This window comes from Triturus cristatus, chromosome 5_2 (genome assembly GCF_964204655.1).
Source record: "Triturus cristatus chromosome 5_2, aTriCri1.1, whole genome shotgun sequence".
NCBI classification, from domain to species: domain Eukaryota; kingdom Metazoa; phylum Chordata; class Amphibia; order Caudata; family Salamandridae; genus Triturus; species Triturus cristatus.
In genome coordinates, this window is record NC_140588.1 from 482,625,745 (window position 1) to 482,644,652 (window position 18,908).

Below are 18,908 nucleotides of genomic sequence, written 5' to 3' on the forward strand. Positions count from 1 at the left end.
TGATGTTCCTAAGGTTGGGACATGATGTCATGCCCTTTCGCAATTTTGTTGACATATAGGTCGAGTTGAAGCTTGCTGTCAAGGCTAGCACTCAGTGGCCTAGCATTTGATATCAGAGTGGGAGTAACACCCAATGCTGATGGGTCAATCAGGTTCAGACTGAGGGAGAAAATAAAACTGTGCCGCATTATTAAATTGGATAGTAGAAAAGGGGCCACATGTGCAAATCAGGGTTGTGAACTTACTTACACTGTAGAAATGTTTTGCAAGTTTTGGAAAACTGCATGCATTTGTGCTTGTTGCAGGTAACACTGATGGTAATATCAAGGAAATATACACTAAAGAGCAGCCCACCAGAAAATAAAACAGGCCCACGGACAGCCCAAAAACCGTCCCACACACTGACCTGCCGGCCTATAGAAGGGGCGGCTTCTCCATCGGAACGGACGAGCGGCGCCCCACTTAATTTCCCCCAATCCATGAGATGAAAAATAAAATGGTAATTCATCATTACCATTTTATTTTTCATCTTGACATCCTCCCATCCTGAACGAGCGTCAGGACTGGGGCGGGGCCACTGCTGAATGACAGCAGCAGGGACTGGGAGGAGTGTGGGTTGTATGTGCACTTTTCAAAATTCGCATGTTTTTTTGGCCGGCCGTCTTGCGATGGCCAACCAGACATGTGCACTTTGAAACCTTAAGACAGCTGGGTTAGAGAACTGCAGGCCGCCATAGCGTTGTTGAGTGCCGAGAAAGGCCGCTCCCTCCAATCAGGGCGCTGCTCTCATGCTGGTTGGAGCGGCGCCCCGATGAGTCAAGGGGGTTTCCTTGTGGCCGGACTGCAGCGCGGCGAAGCCCGGAGCAGGAGGTTCTATTGTCAGGTAAGTGTTTCTTTTAACATATTTCAAGTTTATATTTCCACGCCTGCCTGTTTATTTAGACATTTTTTTCTTTTATATGAGCGCGTACGCAACTGCCTCCCCCCTTCCCGTTGATACCAGCCGCCACTAGCCTGCAGGCTAGCCTGGCCTTGGGGTTAGTTGGCATTGCTAGCCTGGCCATGGGGTTAGTTGGCATAGCTAGCCTGGCCTTGGGGTTAGTTGGCATAGCTAACCTGGCCATGGGGTTAGTTGGCATAGCTAGCCTGGCCATGGGGTTAGTTGGCATAGCTAGCCTGGCCATGGGGTTAGTTGGCATAGCTAGCCTGGCCATGGGGTTAGTTGGCATAGCTAGCCTGGCCATGGCGTTAGCTGGCATAGCTGCACAGAGGAGGAGAGCGGTGACAGCGAATATCACTGCAACCTAAATTCAATCTGTAGCGAGCGACTGCTTCAGTGAATAAACATTCCTTCTTGTGATAAAGAAGACAGTAAAAATAGACTGCCCCTGCAGGGGCCCTCTCCGTGTAACGCTGCAGTGTATGTATATGGCTTTTACTCACTTAGTGAACACACACCATCACGCCCAGGAATTTCTTTCTGCTGGGACCGTGCAACATTGTGGACTGATTAGGCTCTTACAGCACTTTGCACTTCCCAGCATCACATTATTGAATTATCAGTGCCTTAAGTACCTGGAGAGCCGCTTCCGCAATGTGCTCTGTGAAGCTCGGTGCAACGGACACAGAAGAACCTGCAGCCATAAGCAGGGCTCTGGTACACTCCTTAGGTTACCGTCGACTTTAATGTACCACATACAATCACTCAAGGGAAGTGCCCTGGTCGGGGAAAGCAAAGGTGTTGTAAAAAATACTGTAGTTAGCAGCACTATGTAACTCCAGGGGGTTTTGTGCATCATTCTGAGATTACCAATTGCAGGCCTTTTCCCAAACCTAGCCGATTTGAACTCCCTGCAGGGTAGTGTGACATTTACTTTAACGCAAGGTATGTTATTTACTGCCAAATTCAACCCAGTTGCTGTTTATTGGAAATTTCACACTGACAAACTTCAACCAGGCTGATCGATCATTAAGGCCTTCACTACCAGGGTGTCTGTGACAGAGCCACTGTCAAAATGATATTAGGTTAGGTAAAGACGTTTATATCTTTCTGTTTGATGCACGTTGATGGAGCAGGGGTATTTGAACCTCAATCTCTTGGGGAAATCATCCGATTCCCGCACTGGTTGTATGGACCATTGGTTGACTTGAAGCGTTGGAAGGGAGCTAACATCGGAAATACATCCCAGATACAGTGAACCCAACGGGGCTTCGCAATGATGACAGAGGAAGACATTCCAAGCATAAAGGTATATTTCCCAAGCAATTAGTCAATCACCAAATGTGGCAAGTGTTCAGAGAGTATATTAATACAGCCATAATATTCAGGTGCTCGAGTATTCTAAATCTAAGTATTATGGAATACAGTATAATAACAAACAACATGTAGTGACACATGCTGTGGTGCTGTTCCACACCACAATTATTTTGGGAAGATCTGACGGCAGCATTGGCTACATACACTGATAGGCCCCAAATGCTTACATGGGAATCATGTATATTGGGTCTTTTTCCAAGATCCAAGAAACATAGAGACACTTCCAGATTCATGGATCTGGGCCTAATAGCAGCCAAAAGAATAATTACCAAACGCTGGAAGAACAAGCACCCTCCAGCCCTCACTGGCTGGAAAAACTCACTGATGGTATGGGCATAGGCAGAGAGTACAGCGTCACATAAAGAGGAGACTGCGAGTAGACGTAAATACCCTATCGCACAATGCAGGAATGTGATACTGTCAAAACTAAAACGATTGGACCAGTACTGGGACAGTAATAATTTGTTAAATGGTGACGGAGAAGTAGCCGACATACCTCCAAAAAATTACCTACGATTTAGGAATTATGCCCTGCAATGATACACTTACATTCCAGGAGAGAAGATATTAGATGCATTTGGGGACGGGGGACGCATACGATTCAACTTTTCCTTTTAACTTTTTTTCAAGTTAAAATATATTGCATTATGATATGTATTATACATTGCACGGATCTCATTTAATTGCACTAGGCAGATTGGACCATATATATATATATTGGGACAAGACATTTGGTGGAATAGGGTTAGCTACGAATTTCCTTGTCGGCTTCATGTATATTTACGGCAACTATTGCAAATTATTTTTTAAGAATCTACTATATGCATGACACTCCCAATTTCCACCTTCCACCTGTAACTTGTTTATGTTTCACGTTAAGAATATATCGAGTCAACATGTTTGATCCCATTGTATTTCTTTAAACCATATAACATGTGAATGTTATATTTACACTGTAATAACTGCAGATAACAAAAATGCAAATAAAGAAATTTAAAAATAAAATAATAATAATAACAAACAATATGTAAAGAATGCAGTATATCAAAATAATGTGTTCCATATAGAAACCCACACAGTCTACAATAAAGAATAAAGAGCGAGTCTGGGATTTCTAACGGGGAAGGGAAGATGGTGTCTGCATTCTGTGAACCTCAGTAGAAGTTCAGATGAAAGAGCGTCTAGCATGAAGCTTTCCACTTAGGGGAAAACCCAACAGAAAGGTCTGCTCAGTCCTAAATCAGGTGAAAGTCCGCTGAAACTAAATATGTAAACACTTATTCAAAGCACAATCAAAGGTTCCAGAACATCCATCTCTTGCTCCCACAGTTCAAGACCAATCCCTTGAAAGCCTTTGCAGAGAACTTCTTGACTCCCCTGAATTCCCACTCTCATACACTTAGGTACACATCTGCTCGTCCTTGTGAGTTGTATTTTCCTAGCACACCGGGTACAGGAGGCTCCATTCACCATCAACACTTCACATCTCCCACCAGCTTTCTCCTCCCAGACCTCACTATCAGTCGAATACATAACAATCACCATTTTTGTAGCTAACGATGAACCTGACAATATGGGTGGGCGGAATTTGCGAAATTCACTTTCGCAAATTATCGCGAAAATGTTAAAAATCTCCGCAAACATGCGGAAATATCGCGAAGATGCGGAAGTTTTTTCCCGGCCGTTCGCGGTATTTTCTGCGTGGTCGCGGCTCGCCAACTTACCCATGCGGTTGCTCGCGGGCGCGGCCATCTTGTTTTCACTTCTCTCGCGTTGCATGATCACGGGAAGAAAGACGTGATCGCGCGACGCATGACGTTACTGCGGGCGCGAACTGTCGCGTGACAGCGCAAATGGCTACCAACAATCCAACATCTCGTGGAGAACGCGACCGGATCGGGAAAACTTGTCGGCAAACACGGGGATTCAGGTAAGGTGATCGCGCGCACGCGAGAATGTATTATCTTACAGCGCGAGCAAGAAACAAATTATCGCTAAGCTGCGGAATGCGATCATTTTTACATTTTCGCGCTTTCCGTGGAACGCGAAAATGCCAAATTATCGCAATTTCCCCGAACGGAACGGAATTTTGGCCCAGGCCTACCTGACAACACACCTGCAACGGAAAGAAAAACTTCACGCAGGCAAACTTAAAATGTGAAATACTCAGCTAGCCCAAAGGCAGGCTGATTTAACTTGATAATCAAAATGGATGCATATTACAGTATAGTTAATCCTTAGCAGTCAAATGATGATATCAAGTGTGAATACATTCAGAAAACATGATTAAATGTATTATCATTCAGTTTAGTACAGTTACATGTGATCTTCTTGATGGCTAAAGTAATGACCTACCAAAAGCCTTGTAAAAACGAAGCACTGATTATTGAACTTTAAACACACATTTGAATATATAAATCCCAAGTAACTGCATAGAAATTGTACTTAGATGGTGGAGCTGAAAATGATGCTACTCCAATGTCAATTCAAACGACAGGCTCTATTCTCAACAGCCTCGGAGTAAAGGTTTATGTCCCGTCAGAATCAAAGGAATATTGCAGTGAATCTACAAGCATTGCAGAATCGCAGTAGTAACCACATTCATAACTATTTACGCATATGGATATGTAACAAGTGTACATTTCTGAATGTGACAATGCAACGCAAAAGTGCATTTGCACATTTAATTTTTGTTGTTGCTTTTGGTTTTTATGGTGAAAATATTTTGAACTGTATAATTCACCTTTCCCTACAGCCCATACCTTTTTATGGGGGTGGGTCGGGATTTTTACCTTCTTCTGTCTTGCTGCTGGCAAGAGTACAGAGGATCTGCCACAAATGTTTTCCTAAGAGCAGATTTGCTTCATACCAGGGAATTTCCACGTGAGAAAAATGCAATTTGCAAGGACAAAATTCCATTCATCCTTGGGAATCAGATTTTGCCCAGGCACATGCACTCATTTGCATATCAGTGTGTTTGGATTGCTTTGGAAATTGAGCCCTATATGTTTTGTATTTGGGTATACTCAGGATTATATATTGGAGAATGTCTTTGTCGTTTTGTACTTGAACGCTGAAAATATAATACCCAGATTATACACAAGTAACTATAACCCTCCTCGCTGATGTGGTGAACATTTCTTGGATGTTCTGTCTTTTTTTCAAGCACGGCAAGGATGCCAGCATTACCCATTCTTCACTGGCTTTAGCCTAGCACTACTTTTGGCCTGAAGTCATTACGTTTAGGTGAGAGGGGTAAGACGCTGATGAGGGGTAATGTAAATGGGAATGATTAGATTTTACGTGGTTATTATGCCCATGACACTTTTCCTCATCTCACTCCTCCTGATGTATTGCAAACTCATAGGGAGTTTTTGAGGGCATTGCTTCCGGCAACTAACTTATTCCTTTTGGCTTGACTTTTGTATATCCTCATGTGCAACCTCACACACTGTCATGTCTGTATGCCACACCCTCTATGGCTTCTTCTGCAAACCAGCTATACTTGTATTTCGACCCGCCTATCACCAAGCATTTCAACATGGAAGTGAGGGACAGTAGCATGCCTGTGTGCAAATAGTCCCCTTATCATCACTAGCACCAACAGGGCTATTCTTCTTTTCTCTCAAAGAGGTAGGTCATTGGGCATGTTGGGTGGCTCTTGAATACTAGTATCATGTGACTACTGTCATGGGGTGAGGACCTCTCAGTTGCACATTGAAAATCCTTTGAGCTTAGGCAGCCGAGTTTTCCCTGGCGGTCAGCTTTCCCAAAAACTGAAACTGTTGCAGGGATTCTGCTTATGCACAGAACTATGCGCAGGAGACCAGGACCTCAGAGAATTGTGGTGTACCAGAAAACTCCCCTCAGAACCCAGAACCCCTTATCCGACTAGCTTAGTATCCCATTTGTTAGCCTAGATCTAGCTAGGCGGTCCCAATGTATAGACAAACCAGAACAAGCGACTTAGATATTTCTCAGGAGTGGTGGGAATCCGAAATACCTGTTTGTATCTATTTGTTAGTCCACAACAGAATAATACAGACACGGTAAAGTTTAAAGAGTTTATTTTATAAACCTCGCGTCCTAAGATGCAGTACTTTGGCTAACACTAGCAGACTAACAGTACAGATCAGAACCATAAGCATTATTACAATACCATACAAAATGAAAGGAGCAATCATACTAATAATGACAGTGGTATACAGCCACACTCCTTTCTCTAGAATCTAATACATTATTATTATTATTAGACTATTAGAAGGTCTCTTAGGTTAACAGGGGGACCACATACCTTATAGATCAGCTTAGTAGAATCACATCAAAGGATCAGCTAGCTCTCTCATGCATCAGCTCTTCTGTTCGAATGTGTGCAAACCCAAACTCTTCTGCAATATTAAAGACGCTTGTCCTTCAGATATTGGCAGCTGCATGTATGATATGTCTAAGAAGTGGTACGATCAATCTAATCACAACACTCTGTACCTTCTAGTGACCCAGACTCGTTCTTTACATGATGTACAGACCAAGGGCACATTTCACGGTTAAGAATGTGAAACAACAGTTTGTTATCCTGTAAGGCAAAGTCGAGTCAGCATTTCTAAAATGAATAACACATAACAACAGTGTTGTGTGCAGCGCAGCAGAAACGACAAGCTGGCTTGCTAACAATTATCTTGTTTATGCTAACTTAGTGCTGTAAATAGGGCGTGGCTTAATCCATCCTACACCCCCCCATGATCGGAGCACGAACCAATAGGGATACACTTATCAAGAACGCAGAGTTCAAGTGATTTAGAACGGAACCAAGGGCATGAACTATAAGTCCATATAAGGTAAGTGTAAAGTCCGAGAATAAAAAGGAAAAAAAAAATTCGTTTAAAAAAGAAAAACGATGTCTTAAAAATATTAGTAAAAAATTTCGAAGAAATTTAACAGCCCTGGATGCACCCTGGAGTGACAATGTCAATCAGTCAATCCATGAAGGTATATGCACCGTAAGTTGCAACAGCTTCCAAGAGGAAATCATTGGAGCGTTCCGCAAAAGTATCTGCCATCCAATTTAGCAAGGGAAAGGAACACACGTGTTCATCAATTATCGGAGCATCCAGCACCACAATAGGACAACTGTCAGCATCCTCGATATAACTCCTTTCAAGGAATTCAATAGCCGCCTCTCCGATATCCCAGTCAGCAAGGACTCCTTGTGCAGCACCCAAAGCCATAAACCCAGCACCAGAACAATCAAAATCATGAGCCACTAAGGGACACATTAGTTCATCAAAATCCGGGTCAGGTGACGCCAAGGTAGACAGGCACAAGTCCAGAGCCCACTGGAAGGGACAATCTAGGCAATGAAAGACAGGTTGCACACAGGTAAAAAAGGGAAACCGGAAAGACAATCCATACTTGACGCTTAAGACCGCCAAAGGGAAAGTGCCTTAATAATCAAGCATCCGGCTACGAAGATGGAGCAGGCGGAGCATGCTGTCTTGCAACTCCTGGTGTGCAGCCATATCGAAGTGCGCAAATCAACAAGAGGATTCCGGCCACCAAAGCGAGGAGCAAGGGGAACCCTCCGAAGACACTCGAAAAAATGGAATGTAAAAATGCGGGTATTACACCAAAAACAGTCTGGAAAGATGTCACGAGGCCCGAACCCACAATTTTAAAAAAATGAACAAGGCCAGTCGTAGACGAGGCATTAAAGATAGTTTGAATCAAGGTTCCAAAATGGAGGGGGAGGTCAGTATTTAAAAGAGCTTGTACCTCAGTGCGTGTGTTCGCCACATTAAGAAGAAATGTTTCACGGGACGAAGTCAACGCAACCTCCTTTTTAGACAAAAGAGCCCTTATTCTGCTCATCCTATTGAACTCTGCGTTCAAGGTCGGAATCGCCGGCCAGATGGATATATCGAGTCGGCCTTGCGGGGGAGGGAAAAGGACGTTATTACAGCAAACCACCTTTTGCGAAACAGTGACTATATAAGGAATACCCACTAGCATCCCACAGCAAGCTTCACTATTTAAAAGCAAATAACTACAGTTGGCAAGCAGCTTAAAAGAAGACGTTATAACTGGCATTGGAATCCCCTTTAGGACACAAGCCAAATTTGGAGCGTGTATATTGCAAGCGCCATGTAATTGTATATGTCTACAAACCACAGAATGATCAGGAGCGGAAGTGCATTCTTCACCCTTTAAGTAAACCTCCTTGCCATCCCTGACGCATCTGTAAGTGAACGGAAGTGACCAAACTTCGTGCAAAAACGCATCACCAAGTTGTTCATATCTACCAATGGCATAATGCTTCATGCACGAACTAAACTTAAATAAACTAAAAGGTAAAGTGACCAATCCGTGTATAAGCCACACGGCTGAATTCAACTCAGCAACAGAAAAAGGTAAAGGTTCTAATTTTTCAATGTGCAGCAATGCATAAGTTGCATCTTTCATGGACATGAACTGCTGTTTTTCTGTCAAATTAAAAGGAAGGAACAACGATGAAATATTCATGTAATCCCAAGGGACTTTCCCTGCCTTTAACGTTTGCAATGTCCATGCAAACTGCATAATTGAACGCAACTGATTTTGGCCATGATACAACACAGATACATCATCTTGCACAATGTCTACGACAGAAGAAACAATATTATCCAGTGTATATATTCTAGAAGACAAAGTATTAATACTATTATCTATCACAGCCAATACTTTTTCCATATTGGCCTGGTCAATAGCACGTAATCTTGAAGCATTTTCAATTTGCGACATTTTCCAAATTTCATTGTAAATAGCATAAACCCATCGTTTGGACCTGCCATTTGCAGGACCCTTAATAAAATCATTCAAATCTATTTTGTCATTTAATCGTGATAAATGTAGCTTAACTGAAGTTAACGTGGAATGTTGTAGCCATGACTGACATAACTTACCTACAGAGTAGGTAGTCACAGTATGTGAAGATGTAAAACGAGGGTCAACCCTAAGTTTTGTATACCCTGGATCCAGCTCCAGAAACCGACGTTGACAGGAATCTGAGCTTGTTTGCCAAACCAACCAACCCTCAGGATTCAATGTTGAAATATTGAATGTGTCGTTGGAAACAAGGGACTGCAACATAGTAAGGGACAGATCTGAGTGATTCTCCCAACCAGGGTAAGCGCCCAGATCCGGTATCGAGGGGGACATTAATTTTTTAGACATAGCCAATCCAAAACAGGTGGTCTGAAAAATAGATTAATTCAAAAACAATATATGGTTTGGGATAAGACAGGCACGATGCAACGCTTCTGTTCCTTGTACCTGCCACGGTTTAGTTCCCCAAACCGATTTAAGATCAATAGTAGCTTTCCAGACGTCATAACCGCCAATAGCCAATTCATCCATAAAGGATTTGGAATATAATAATTTTGTGTGTGTCAATCTGACCTTAGAAGTGGGTTCTATCGCCACCTTAAAATAAAAAGAATCAGGGTTTGACACACTAAAATCCGAAAAGTATGTGAATTTTTTCAATAAAGTGGCAGAGCTACCAGGCATAGGGACAGGACAATGTTCCCATTGAGTGAAATTAACAAAATTCCGAAAAGTATTTGCTCTATGTAGGAAATGTATGCCATAATGTTGAAAACAAAATTGCTCATCGTAGTTTGCAGTATTTAAATACAGGTCTTCAGTATCAAATGCAGCATAATATTTTAAATCAGAAAACAGTGCTTCTATTGCGTGTACATCCCAATCATCTGAGCGGATGTTTTGTCTAACTACATCACCCATAGAAACACGAAAAACAATTGGCACATTAATAACTTCGGTGGGACCATGAATTTGAAAGTTTACTGCATCCCAAGCAATCCCATCACGTACAGGCCAGGCGGTGATGTTCACAAACGTCTGGTCTCTTTTCATGATGTGTGATGAGGAATGGGGGGCCAAAGTTCGATCAATTAATTGAATTGTAGAACGCTCATTCAGGTAGTGTCCATTGATAAGTCTAAAAAACACTACCACAAAGCCAATTGTCATGAATAAAAAAATACAAATCAGCACCAACCAGATGTAAGTCCAAGGTGCAACCAAAAAAATGTCTCTTGAACCAGGCAAAAAATATAGAAATTTTGGAAGGGGCAGTGGAAGTCAATGATTCAGTTTCAAAGGAAGAATGTGACTGGGTAAGTGTTGTTGTATGTAATAGAGGCAAAGGTACTTCTGCAGTATAAGCATACTCAGGATCATCACGCAAACCACCAGCAGTAGGTGGCACAGGCTGATCAGTAACTGTAAGCATCTCAATGGAAACCTCAGGCACAATGATAGAGGGTGGCATCACAACAGAGTTTCTCAGCATCGAAGGGCAGGAAACCGAAGGTGTCATACTATGGAGAATCGGCCACCCTGTGTAGCTTGACATTCTCAATTGAAATGAACCTGTTACCCTTGCGACCAGGAAGTGGGGGTAAAACAACTGTACGTGTACCCAATACTCCAAGCACCGGGACTGGTGCACGATAAGAGGGGTCAAACTCCTTCTTGTTCTCCACCTTCTCACGGACCAGGTCACCAACTCGAGGCAGCCAGCCGACTACCGGAATCAGGAGCGCTTCTTCGGATGTAGAGGGCACGTGTTCCTTTGCTAGAGTGTCTCTTGCTTCTTGTAGATTCTGCAATACAGCACAGTGGTCATCTAGGTCAAAAGGCGCGGCAGCCGCCGCCATGTCTAGACCGTCAAGGTCCAGAACAAACATTCTCACTCCAAAGAGCATCATGTACGGGGTCCTCCCACCCAGAGACCTTCTAGGGAGATTATTAAGTGCACGTTGGACGTCATACAAGTGGGCAAGCCAGTTCCGGCCTGTACCTAATACCTTGGCTGTCAACGATTGCTTTAGGTCACGGTTCATCCGTTCCACAACACTATTGCCCTCAGGCCGGTATGGAGACGAAAATTTGACTTGGACCCCCAAACTTCTCATTGCTTCTTTGTACGCCTTAGAGGCGAACGCCGGGCCCTGATCAGAGTGAAGGGTACCACATGCAAAACTCCCTATAAAGACACGCAATGCTTTGATGACAGTCCTGGCATCAGCACTCCTTTGTGGCCACACCCACAGAAAACGTGTGCACGAATCCACTGCAACCAAGATGTACTTGTACGCAGTATCAGAGGTAAAAGGACCGCAGTGATCTAAATAAACACACGCAAGTGGTTGATTAGATATATGCAGCTGCGTTGGAGGTGGACGCGCAACAGAAGAAGGTTTAATCTGCTGGCAAATGTCACAACTAAGCACATAAGCCCGCGCTTGTTTATACAAACCGTACCACCAGTAACGTTGCTGTAAAAGAGACACAGTTGCTGACACTCCAGCATGCGCAGACGCAACACCTTCGTGGGCAGCCGTTATCAAATTTGGTCTGCAGTCCGCGTTGGGAATCAATCTATCACCAACGTCGTTAATCCTCACTAGCGGGACTTTATCAGGACTTAAGTGATAATGGGATCGAGAAGGGAAACCTCTAGGGAAGTTTGTCCCTGTCTCAGAAGCAGCAATAGCTGCCAAGATGTCAGCATCTATCTTAGATTTTGATCTTGTAACTGCTGCTACTAAATATGTTGCCACTGCGGTTTTAGCTGCCTCGTCAGCCAAACTGTTACCGACAGCATGGACACCAACTCGTTGGTGACCAAGAGTGTGAATTACATTCACAAGTGGCAGACTCCCTTTAAGTTCTGCCACTCGAGCCCAAAGCGTTTTATGCTTTACTGTGCCACCTTTGGAATCACGAAAACCATTCATAATCCAAAAAAGCAAATTGTCGTTGTAAGATTGAACACAATAGTAAGAATCACTCACTATAAGAGTAGTGACCCTGTGATCAGCAAACTCAAGTGCAAGCACTAGAGCATGAAGCTCCGCCAACTGCGCGGTACAATCACCCAATGACTGCGTATGCACTGCATCAGATTGGAAATCTCCATTTACGAAAGTACCGACTACAATTGCGCAAGCCGCTGAATAAGCGTGCCTTGATCCAGTTGTGGGTTGCGCCGACCCGTCAGTGTATATGACACAATGGTATTCCTCGATAGGGCGCAATGACAGAGGAGCAGGATGAACAAATTCATACTCCAAACTCTCCTGAGTCTGCAACGCCGCGTCAAAGATGTATTCGACGTCAGGCGAAGCTAAGGAGGTCGCCCATTGTATCCACCTTGGATGCAAAGCCTTAGAATTCGGTACACTAGCTTTAGTGACTGCTTCGAGAGCAGGAAACGGTGTTACCACCAGCATGCGCTTTCCTTGTGATAGCGCTCGTTCTTTCAGGATCGCCATCTGAACTGCTGTCAAGACTTTTCCAACAGTGGAAAATCGCAGCTCAGCCGAAGTGTACAGATGAGATTTGTAAGCAATGGGGACTGTGTCGCCCTCATTGAACGTTAAGTACGTGAAACCTTCCGCGCCTGGAACAATTCTAATGACCAGGTTGGTGTGGTTATCACGAGTTTGTAAAAATTTAGCAGTAAGAAAATCAGTCTGCAAAGAATACAATGCAGATGAATGCTCAGGCAGCCAGCAAGATCTGGTAAAAGTTGGTTGTACCAAAGCATAAAGCGTCTTGATACGCTGGGCATAATCAGGAATGTAGGAACGACCGAAATTCAGAAAGCGCAGTAATGATTGTAGTTTCTTCAGTGTCGTAGGGATACGAAGGCGTGCGCATTTCTCAAGGAAGTGCGGTGCCAAGCCTCGACCCTCATTATTGAATTCGTACCCCAAGAATAACACTGTGAACTCAGCAATGTGGGACTTCTTAAAGTTAAACTTGTAACCGAAGTCTGCAAACATAGTCACTATGTTATCCACACGAGCAAGGTGTGGAAGCAACTCGTCATCCGTCAGATAGATATCATCAACATACGATTATGCCTCCGGGTCTAATATCTCCAAGAGAGAGACCACGAGAGCGGAAAAAACTCCAGGGCTGTTTTTATAGCCCATTGGGAGCCTCTTAAACAATTTTTGTTTTCCACCCGAAGTAAATGCCGTCCACTCATAACTATGAGGGGCTATGTTATGGCAATAAAAGCCATTTGATAAGTCGAGCATGGTTTTGAACCGTTTTCTCACAAGACTATCGACGAGAGCCGAACTATGAGTATTTTGTACCGCACACGTCCGGCAATGCGAGTTTAAATGCCGGTAATCCAAAACTAGGCGGTACGACCCGTCAGGCTTCGTCACAGTGAATAAAGGATTATTCATGGGTGACACACATGTCTCAATCACTCCTTGATATTCCAATCGTTCAAGGATGGACGCGACGTGAGGTCTTGCCTCGCAAACGCATGGGCTATTGGGCATGGGCTATTGGGGTTGAGGCTGGGGATCGGACCGCAATGGAATCTCATGATTGGGAGAACATTTATCCCAACCAACCAGATTACGATATAACGCAGGTGCAAGCACCTGTGCCCACTCCCCGGCTAACCTATTAGACTCATCCTTGGGCACTGCGTGCCCAATGGAAGGAAGAATTACTTCCTCTCCCCTTGGAGCGTCCAAAATGAAAGCCGGAGGCCAATCTTTCTCCGCCAAAAGAATATCATAGGTGGTCGTAAGATTGTCCCAAAAAACCACCTTAATTTTGCGTTGTATGTCACCCTCAATATTAAGGACTATTTCAAATAATCTTTCTGGGGGAGCCACGCGAGTATCAGCAGTTTCAACTGTCACATAAATGTCAGTTGCTGTCGCCTCCAGAAATGGACGCAATGCTTGCCGCACTACTGTAACTTCCGCCGCGCTGTCTAGCAGCGTTAGTGCCCATGTCAGGTTCCGAAGCTGTGTCCGCACCATCTGAGGCATATCTCGCTGAGATAGCAGCAACTTTCTTTTTCTGAAACGGTGGACGTTGTCTGGCAGTGTCTTCCTGCTTGCCTCTACCGTCAGTCTGGCGGGGCTGGTCTTGACTTTGAGTACCCCGTCCTCTCCCACGCTCTCCACCACCAGTATGTGTAGTCGATGTTTCCTGTGAAGAAAGAGGAGAGCGTTGTTCAGAAACCTGAAACCTATCAGGCGACTTAATACGAGTACGATCGCGCAAATCATAAGTGCGTTCACTATACGACTGTACGGGTGAGGCAGGACGAGAAACCTGTTTCTGTTGCTGCTTCTCTTGTTTTTTGGCTCGCCAACTTTGTTTAGGAAAGTTGGGCTTTTCGTCTTTTGTAGACGAACTCACCTTAGTTTGCTGCACTACATCAGGAATTTTGATGGTGGGTTTCACGCCTAAGGCACTACGTCCAACCATCCTATAGGCTTTCGCAATAATTTTTGCGAACTCCCTTGGTTTATCGGCATCAGCCACAAGTTCCAGCATATTACCAACTTGGAACTGCATGGCATCTCCTTTGAGGTTGCCCATTACCATGGAACAAACCACATCGAAACTGTCGACAAGCCTTAATCCTAACTCAATAGCTGCCTCCGCACCATGACTTTCTTGGACTTTCTTGATGACGGAGGGTAGCACTTCGAATAGGTCGCAGCAAAGACCTTGCCCCAATTGTCACAATCAACAAGGTAAGGGACCAGGTCCTTCGGCAAAGTAATGGTGAGTATCCTGTGTTTATCCACAGGCGTAATGTTTGGAAACACGGCTTCTAATTGATCAAATTTTTCCGCAAGCCAGTAAGGAAATTCATTCTTACTGAGGGGGCGCGTGCCGACAACCGCATTAACCATAACAGGGCTAATCACCACCGCGTGATGGTGATCCGTCCCGTGCCCTGCAACCGCAGGTGCTCTCACCTGAACTGTGCGTGACACATACTGCACTAAAGCCCTATGGACCATAATCAGGGCTGTGTGTAGCGTTCGTAAATCACCCACTCCCACCGTTAGGTAGCGTGGGTGTGGAGTATATCCGGCCAGTACCGGCCAAGTGGCCCCTGCAATTGACAACGGGCCCATTCTCGCCGATACGACCTCATGGGGGAGGGCGCCATTAAACCAAATTGTATGCTGCCAGGCAGAAATAGGAATTTCTAGTGTCCTATACGGGGCATAAGCCGCAGGCACAGGCGTGGCTGTATATTCGTGGAACAAATTATCGTCGTATCCACCTCCTCAAAGGTCACCCATGAGTAAAACAACTCATAAGGGTAGGTGGCATCAGCACTGACCACAAAGACCACGGCCATCCCGTCATCAGGTACCCCATAAGCCCTCAAATGAGCGCGCAGAGGAACCCTACTATGAGCAGGAATATTAACCGCCATAAGGACACCCTAAAGAGTAACAACGATATCTACAGTAGCACTTGGGCTCAAAAGTTATAACCTTTTCTAATTTTCAAGCTTGTATGAACCTATAGTCAAAACCTAGGTATGTTAAACCGTCACTCCTGTTATCCGGAAACGAGAGTGAGGGTGGATGTGGACTAACACAAGTACTACTAAAGCGTCTCAGATCATAAGACCAAACGTTAGGTGCGCCATGTTGCAGGGATTCTGCTTATGCACAGAACTATGCGCAGGAGACCAGGACCTCAGAGAATTGTGGTGTACCAGAAAACTCCCCTCAGAACCCAGAACCCCTTATCCGACTAGCTTAGTATCCCATTCGTTAGCCTAGATCTAGCTAGGCGGTCCCAATGTATAGACAAACCAGAACAAGCGACTTAGATATTTCTCAGGAGTGGTGGGAATCCAAAATACCTGTTCGTATCTATTTGTTAGTCCACAACAGAATAATACAGACACGGTAAAGTTTAAAGAGTTTATTTTATAAACCTCGCGTCCTAAGATGCAGTACTTTGGCTAACACTAGCAGACTAACAGTACAGATCAGAACCATAAGCATTATTACAATACCATACAAAATGAAAGGAGCAATCATACTAATAATGACAGTGGTATACAGCCACACTCCTTTCTCTAGAATCTAATACATTATTATTATTATTATTAGACTATTAGAAGGTCTCTTAGGTTAACAGGGGGGACCCCATACCGTATAGATCAGCTTAGTAGAATCACATCAAAGGATCAGCTAGCTCTCTCATGCATCAGCTCTTCTGTTCGAATGTGTGCAAACCCAAACTGTTCTGCAATATTAAAGACGCTTGTCCTTCAGATATTGGCAGCTGCATGTATGATCTGTCTAAGAAGTGGTACGATCAATCTAATCACAACACTCTGTACCTTCTAGTGACCCAGACTCGTTCTTTACATGATGTACAGACCAAGGGCACATTTCACGGTTAAGAATGTGAAACAACAGTTTGTTATCCTGTAAGGCAAAGCCGAGTCAGCATTGCTAAAATGAATAACACATAACAACAGTGTTGTGTGCAGCGCAGCAGAAACGACAAGCTGGCTTGCTAACAATTATCTTGTTTATGCTAACTTAGTGTTGTAAATAGGGTGTGGCTTAATCCATCCTACAAAACCTTCTGCCTGATATAACCAGAAAATCAGGTATTGTTTGATACCCACAAATCAGTTCATTGACATGAGTACAATTTGGAAATATATGATTTGTCTTGCTTCCGTTGGGTCACAAGGTAGGCCTACAATGTAACTGACATCTAGACCCTATGTTTTGGGCATTGACAAACATTATGTGCAGGTGGAGACCATAACCCTTGGTGGCAGGCATGTACGGTATCATACATTCGAGAAACCTAGATCAACACCTACATAGGTCCTGTGTGGTTTTCCCTTAAGCTAGTCAGCGAAAGAGAAGTCTGCCGCCCAACAATAGATTCCTTAGGATACGTGGAAATTAGAAATATATGGCTTTGATATGTTTTCCTGTGGCCAACAAGTTGGTCTGCAACTAAAGACCATTGACCGCAAACCCGAATTTTTAATTCTCACATTGGTCAATGCAAACTTATTGATAAAATATATATGCTCCCGAAATCCTCACACTCATGAAAGGAAATGTATACGTGGGCTTTCTTTTGCCATAAACGTGTGAGGCTGAAGGTAATTAACATTCAGGGTAGACGATCTAAAAATTGTAATGTCTGTGCAATCTGCCAGACAGCTAATCAGGAACAGGTATGGCTGACACCTACATACAGATTTCATATTGCGTGCTGTCAGAAAATATATCATTATGCTGCTATGTTTCCCTGCAGACAGCAAGAGTTGTCCAAAGTAGCAGGAAATGCGGCCCACATACATTTTTCCAACGCCTATGTGCTTATGAAAATAAGAGAGAGTGACCCATATTTATCAATATTTCACACAACATAATGCGGCAAGAAAGGGAGAGGGCAGGAAGGCACTGCTCTTTGCCATTGCTAGCGCATAAACTGCTGCCTAGTGTCAATGCAGGCACCCATGGTGCAAGGGTGCATCCATTGTACCCAGTATTGTTTTTGAGCAGGAAGGGGCACCTTCCTGCACTAAAACTATCCTCAGAGGCATTTTCCTATTTCTATGTATGTTGCAGAATGCAGCACACTTACAAAGCGGAAACAATGAGGCAAAATAATTTTTCTCCTTGTTACGCCTCTGACTGGAAGGCGTACAATTCTGCTGCATTCCCAAGTCCAGCAGGGTTGGTAAACCTGGGAATGTGTTGGAATGAATGGGTGGATATGTGGGAACACCCATGCTTCACCCATGGCATGTCTCCCTGCCACAGAGTAACGTAAGGCAGTGATTTGCACTGCCTTGCGTTACTCTGGGTTAATCAAGCCAGACAGGTCCACACAGGTTTCCTTGCGTGGTTTGATAAATTTCATTTAGGTATTGTGTTGCCCATGCAAGGGTCCCACAATCCTTGATAAACATGGGCCCTGTATTTACAGCTATGCATTTCAAGAATCAGAACCAACACACTAAAAGGATCAAGTATCTGGGACCACTTGCCTTTCTAAAATGTTCATGTATGAGGTGGTCTCACACATGCATCGCTCAAGGGAAGTTCCATGCATAGAGTTCCACTTTAGTGTGCACCCCTGGCCAGCCTATCAGGTCCAGCATATAAAACCACAAATTGCAAAAATTTGGTGCCCAGACAGAATTTTAAAAAATCGGTATTTTTCCCTATTTTCAACGAAAGTCCAAAGGAACATTTGAAAGGTACATTTGTTGTTTTATTTTTAAGTCCACAACACCTATGCACCGGCATGGATGCTAATATATCTCTATACAAAAGAACAGGGAAAAGTCAGGGCACTAGGAGCCTGCACCAGTCAGTCTAGTGAAGTGGCAATTGATTTAAAGGCGTGGTACAATAAGCCAGGGACGTGACCCTCCTGCGTCCCCTATAATGGGGAAGGACCCCAAAGCCATAAAAGAGATAAAATGGCTCTGCATTCAAATGCTGTAATAAACTTCGTATTAATGGAGATTTGTATCCAGAATAGAAAGGCCAAGAAAAATAGTTTTTTTACAGTATATGATATTAGATGTCAACAATTTAATGCAAATGACATGAACAATGCGTCTCCCAAATAAATCACGTTGCCAGTCAAGATACTGGAAAAAGCGTTCTCCTTTTATTCTTTATTCTTTTATTCAAGTTTTCTTTCATTATTAACAGCACAGAAATGATAGCCAACGCGA